This window comes from Seriola aureovittata, chromosome 3 (assembly GCF_021018895.1).
Source record: "Seriola aureovittata isolate HTS-2021-v1 ecotype China chromosome 3, ASM2101889v1, whole genome shotgun sequence".
Taxonomy (NCBI): Eukaryota; Metazoa; Chordata; class Actinopteri; order Carangiformes; family Carangidae; genus Seriola; species Seriola aureovittata.
The window spans coordinates 409,416-416,638 of NC_079366.1; positions in this window are offsets into that span (position 1 = coordinate 409,416).

Sequence of the window (7,223 nt, forward strand, 5' to 3'; positions counted from 1 at the left end):
AATCGTCTTTTCACGATGTACGCGTGGAGCCTGTTTACTACGTGTGATGTCTGTGTGACGTGTATTTAACGTACGTACTCTGCCAGGCAATGACGCATGATAATGTAGTGTAGGCAAGCATAGGCAAAGCATATGGCGGTTTCTCTTTCAGTCTGAGATTTATAGAATTCACCTTTAATGAAAATTTATCTCACATGTCTGCGTAGGTTGTCTAGTTCTGTGAATAAATGTGACTCTCAGGAAGAGCAAATGATTAGCAGAGGATGGTTTCGATCCATCGACCTCTGGGTTATGGGCCCAGCACGCTTCCGCTGCGCCACTCTGCTGTGACGAAGAGTAGATGACATAATAACATAATCAATCTTAAGGCAATCAGTTACTGAGAGTAGTTTTATGTATTTCATTTGACTCAGTAGTGATTCACCAAAAGCCTGTACTACGAAAGAAAGTTCAACAGTCCAAGGATAACTTTTAGTTATCTGGCTTGAATGAACCGAACATTGGCCGTTCTGATGACCTGATATCAACTGGCTCAGCTAACCCTGGCTTTTCCTCTCCGGGTACGCATTCATGTGAAAGATGCGGAGTTGTTAATTATAAGCAACATCGTCTGAACCATGAGTTAAGTACTTAATATGATCATGAGAAGACACGCTGATACTTGCCGGTAAATTAGGTTATAACCACGTCCAACAGTGATGTTCAACAAGGTGCAATGTAAACGATATGATCATATGACTGGAATGAAAAAAATATTATTTCCACGTTGTCTAAATATAATTTGTATTAAAGTCAGAGTATAGATATATTGTAAATAACTGCATGAATTATCATTACATTTGAGTATTTTCGTTCTTCAGTCTGATGATAAAATGTTATGAACATGTGACGCAGATAATGTTTCTGCTGCAGAGAGGAGGAGAGAAAGGAAAGAGGAGATGTCTCATGAGTCAGTCTGATATGGAAATAATTAACAGTGTCTAATCAAAGATATAAGAGATTTAGTTTTTATTTCCATTTGTGGTCACAGTGTCTCCTCGTGTTATTGTGACGGACTGGGTGACTGTTCTGTTGTAGGGTTACTGTGTTAAGGATGTTAACTGCAGTTAAGGTTTTACAGTTTGTCAGTGAATGCGTGTTATGCTCAGTATCTGTGAAGCCTGTCAGTTATCTCAACAACCTATGACAGTGATTGATGTGAGACAATGTGCCTGTGATTGGCTGATAGTGTGGTCTACAGTCTACGGCGGGAATTGTTGAAGTTGTGTAAAGCTCTGAGATTACACGGTGAAAACGTTGTTGTTTGGTGTTTTGATCTTTTGATGTCTTCAGGTGTATGATTCTAAAAGATCCTGAGAGTCTTCAGCCCAGCTTGCTTCTGTTGGGAGAGAGGTGTTGTTGGTCCTGGAGTGGCGAGCCAAACCCATGAGCTGGATCTAAAGAAAAGAAGAGATGCTTGAATTATGCCTGTTCAACTAAAGTGGTAGGACAGTCGCATTCAATTGACCCACAGGGGATCAAAAGGAGTTTCAACAGAGTGGTAGGACAATTGCATTCAACTGCCCCACACATCAAAATACAAGGAGTTTCAACTGAGTGAGAAGATAATATTGCATTGCACCTTAATGGTTTAAGGTCTAGTTGGTCATGCTGCCCTTCCAGGTGTTGGTACTGCAGTGACAAGGAGCAACATGATTGACCTTTGCAACAACTTTTCCCTCGTTCTCCCTCTCAGCACTGTATGTAGCCTAACTGTTATTTCGGTGTGGTCTGCTGATTGTTCCTTTTGTAGTGCGCCTCTGCCAGTTGCCTTATTATAGCATGTGGTGAGTAAACATTGTGATTTGGTGTTTTCAGTATTTGATCATAATGTTCATGTTAATGTGATATGTTGCCAGGTGAGTCTTTTTTGAACAAACCAGGGGTTTGTTTTTATGGGAGGGGGTGTTACAACCCTAGTGGTCTCTCTCTCTTTCTCCAGATGGGGGAGATGGGCTGCACGCAGCTGCACCCACTTACTAATTAGTGGCAGTAGTCATAGTGGACAGTGAGAACTGAGTCGGGCCCAGTGTACGGCAGCAAGATCGCTGTGTGCATGTGTCTTACTCCTTGCTGTGAAGAAGGGGGGTTGGTGTCCTGATTACCTGTTTATTTTTGTTCTCTGATTCCTGGTTGTTAAGTATTTCTCAGTTATTTGCAAACCAGCGCTTTTAGTTACCTTTTTCAGTGATTTTGTGTGAGTTTGATAATATAAGTCATTAGTTTTTCCCTCACACCTTATTTTGCTTCCTGATCTTCCTTACCTCCCAGGACACATTTTTACTTTTGTTACTTCCCCTCATCTCCTGGATTACCTTTTGGAGCTATTTCTGATTGGTGAATTACCTTACCCAGTGTTGTCCAGGTGTTACCTTTTTCAGATAAAGAGACAAAGAAAGGTAGGTAGACAGCCAGACAGACAGAAAGCATTGTCACCATGGCAACCTCTGACTTCAGGGAGGGGATACCCAGCTCAGTCAAATTACCTGATTAGAGAGTGCTCTAATATGTGTGGTGTTTATCAACCACTTGATACTGACATTTCTATCGAAATCCCGCTACAGACTGCTCCAACACTGAATACAGAAATGATTAACACAACTCTACACTGTTTTCACTGTAAAAATGTTTCAGTCAGTTGGCAGTTAATTTCAGTTTGTCATTCTAACTGACACAGAAACACACATAAATACAGACAAACAGAGAGGCACACAACCAGACACACACACACACACACACACACACACACACACACACACACACACACACACACAAACAAACAGATACAGCCACACTAACATACACACACACAAAACATACACACACACACACAGAAAGCTGTTTACAAGTTAGTACTCATAGAGGGAGACAACATGTTTCAGTTCTCAGCTTTTGCAGTTAATGGAGTTCAGCTTCTCCAGTTTAAAATTTTGGCATCTAACTTTTCAAAGCACTGTTCATCAGTTAATGTGAGCTGCTTATTCAACTATTTTAGCATTGTGTCAGCAATCTCCTTCAGGTGTGAAATTACAAGTTTTGATTGTACATTTCTTCTTTCTTTGGTTTTTGTTTTCAACCATTTTGTGTGTTTATTTTATTTTATTTTTTACAGTTTTGTGCTGTTTGTTGCAGATTACATTAACTATTCACTTCAGCTATTGCTTCAGTTACTTCAGCAACGCTTCAGCTTCTTCATCAGTTGCTTCAGCTTCTTCAGCAATGCTTCAGCTTCTTCAGCATTGCTTTAGTGATCTCATTCAGCTCTCAGCTTTCACAGGCATTTTCAGCAGGAAATGTATATTCTAGTATTTTATTATTCATACTTCTTTTGCCTTTCCACGGTCTCTAACTACTCCTTCATTCTTTTTCGTACAGAAACCATTCTACTATGAAAACGTTCATCTTTTTCTGTAGATTATTGGATGTATACAATTATTTTCTACTATTTATAATTTTCAAAATGTTAAGTTTTTTCTGTGATTTTTTGCCTTTCAAATGAATAGACGGTTTAAATCCTTGAAAGTTTCATCTTCTTTGAGCTTCAACTACTGTTGCATGCTTTCAGCTACTGACTTCATTCAAACATTAAAATGTTCACAAGACTTTCATCTATAAGTTATTATTATACATTTTTGATATCCTGCAAAGTTTTTGAATTATCACAGTTTAAGTTTCATACGTTTTTCAAATCATTTCTGAGTTTATAATAGGTGTGTATTGCATGGAATGTTCAGGGATAGAATGGATGACATCATTCCTAGAGTGGGAGAAGCTCTGAAATTTGTCTGATAAGAAATCTGTGTAACTCATCCTTACGGCCATATATTTGGGTCTTCACAAATAATTTCTGCCTCATTAGTAGACAATTTTGCCCTGTTTCATAAAGAGTGTCTACCTTAGCACAGAGACTAACAGAATTTGAAATGTGACCCTCCAAGTGATGCGAGAACCCTCAAACTCTCCCATAGACTGCAATACAAATTCAGGAGCTGATTTCCAGAGAAAACCATGTTGGGCCTGAACATGTGGTCAGCCAAAAGCAGGCCTGCTCTGGCCTACTTGTAAACTCTGAAGCCTGATATCAGAGCCTGTTTCCTAGCCCCAGTCCTGAACAAAGAAAGAGTGCCAAAAACCGCCCCCCACAGACTCCAACTCCCAGCAGGCTCTGCGGTTCACACCTGAGTGTGAAATCTGGGGGAGTCCCAAACTCATGCTTCTCATTGGCAGAGATGCAGGGGCCCCCGGCGACTTCGCCGTGACACCACTGCATCTATAAAGGTCAACTGCACACACACTCAGCGATATTCAGAATTCATATTTAATAACCAAACGTGCTCCTACCAAACCCAGACCAGAACTGACCCTATTTTGTAACTTGCTCCTAATTCCACATTTTTGGCTCTAGAAACACCAAAACCACATAGAGGTGTTCAACAGAGAGTTGTGGCACTGACCATGTGATAATTTTGCTGATATTATGTACTGTTTTGTATTAAATTGCAGGAGTTTGAGAGGTTCGCTGACCCCTTTCTCCCATAGATTTGTATGAGCTCTGTGTCTTCTGCAGCTTTTTTTTTTGCAGATTACATTAACTATTCACTTCAGCTATTGCTTCAGTTACTTCAGCAACGCTTCAGCTTCTTCATCAGTTGCTTCAGCTTCTTCAGCAATGCTTCAGCTTCTTCAGCTTTGCTTCAGTGATCTCATTCAGCTCTCATCATTCACATGCATTTTCAGCAGGAAATGCATTTTCTAGTTGTTATTCTTATACTTCTGCCTTTTCATGGTCTCAAATACTGACCCGACCCGTTTTTTGGCCCGCTACTAGTTCCACACTGTTTGTCCTAGAAACTCCATTCAAACATCAAAACGTGTCTCGATCAGGACATTCCAGGCATTACTTTTCTCAGCGATATGCCTAATAATTTCTGAAATATTGATCATTTTGTCTGAATTTTTTACTGTGGAAGTCAATGGAGAGAATGTTCAAATGGGAGAAGGGATTAAACTACTCAAAAAAAATCCTCTTAAACTCGTCCTCCAGGCCACAAATTTAACTCTATGCTCTTGATTATTTCCCACCAACTAGACAAACTTGTCGGCTTTCAGACAATGTGACTAACAAAGCACAGAGACTCACAGAATTTGAATTGTGCCCTTTCAAAGTGGCCCCCTTTCAAATTGCCCCACTCACACTAATGTAAAATGAGAGCAGAAAATCAGGAGGAAACAGGAAGGGAGGCATTTTTAAAATCGCTGCATAGGCCACATTTTTGGCACCACAGACATACATTTTATATGACTGCATTCAGCAAAGTCTCCTCTCTCAGAAAATTTAACCATTCACGTGATAACACTTATGATATTTCACTGACAAGCCTCAGTTTGAGAGGTATATTTCAACTGAATCTCTGTCCCACTCAAAAGCAGTTAAAATCACCAGGGCAGCCTCTGGGTGCAGGAAAGGGGTTACACAGGTGGATCAAATTGCCTGATTAGAGACTCCTCTGATATCTGTGGTTTTTATCAACCACTTTTGTGACATTTCTGTCAAAGTCTAGCTAGAGACTGCTCCAACACTCAATACAGACAATGATTTACACACATTTCAACTGTTTTTACTGGAAATATGTTCCAGTCCAGTTTCATTCGGGAAACATTCAGCAGTTAATTTCAGTTTGTCATTCTAACTGACTCCACATTACCGTATGAAGCAGTTCAGCATTGTGTGAGTGTTCATGTCACACAAGTGATGCTCGTTAACAGCCTGATTGATCTCTATAAGCTTTAAAGGCGCAGCCAGACACACACAGTCTGTCATTCTAACAGACTCAATTTAAAATTGTTGCATAGACCACATTTTTAGCACCACAGACAAACATTTTATATGACTGCGATCAGCAAATTCTCCTGTTCACAATTGTTTCCACTGACATTACACTTCTTATCAAACTTTGATAAGAAATTGTATTTATAAAACAAAATGTTTTTAAATTGTAGGGGACCCCTCTGGATTACTGTAATCTCTAATTATTGTAGAATTTATATTAATCAATGTTATTTTTTCAGTAACAATTTGGGATGTAGAGTCCCAGCAGTGTTTTTGTCTTAGTTCTTTGCACTGAGCAATCTAAGTTTGTCTGTGAAAGCCAGATTCAGATGCCAGCTGTCTCTTGGTAGGTATCGTCAGGGACTCAGATAGCAGCAGCCATGTGTTAAAACCTCAACACATGAATCCGAGATGAGCAACTCCATCTACAGCAGTCATCCCTGGTGCCTCTCAAGCCCTCTGATCTGGTCCTTTGCTGTGAAAGAAATTGCTGTAACATTTCAAACAAATGTCCAGGTAAGATGGTAGCTTAAGTGTGAATCTCTTTTATAAACTTGTAGCATACACACATCTCTAAGGCTGATGAGGGCTGAGTGCTGATACATCTTACCAACCTGGGACAGATGAACAAGGTGTGCAATGTTAACAAAATTCCAAATAGAGTAGAACATATAATGCTAACTTTTCATGAGCAAAGGTTTGAGAGGGGGAAGTGTAGCAGATGCTGCCAAAACAGAAAATATTTTGACAGTTTAAAACTGTCTTTGTTTTGTGGTAACTGATTTGTGCCACATCTGACTTTGAAATGAAAGGTTCCTTCTTTAGAGGTTGTTTATATCCACAGATGAAAAGTGTAAGAAGTGTAGGTTTAGTTTTTAGTTGTAACTACAATTCCCCCATTTTAGTGGACCCAATATAATTTGATCAGTTAAAATAAACTTAGGTTATGTAGTCTGATTTTTGAGGTCAAATCTTTTCATTCATTGACTGTCTGGTCTATGATCCATAGACATTAGAAGATCTCTGATATCTGCCCTTTTGATGCTCTCTAGGCCTCAAATGCAAACGGACCTTTAGCTTTTGGTCTGAATTTGTGACACACCTGGTCAGATGGACTGAGGCCAAGTGAATGACTTTGCATGACAAGGTCCCCCACTGCTGGGCTGTAAAAACCTCTCTGCCTGCACTGGCTGTATGTTTAAGATTTTCATCTTCCTGCACTGTCCTGAAATCAACAAAATATGTAAAAAGGAAAAAATGTGGCTTCAGTTGCTTTACTGTTGACCCAGGCTCTAAATTGCTCAATGCCCAGCCAGTGCTTTAATTTAGGTCATTGTTTCATTTAAAATCAAAG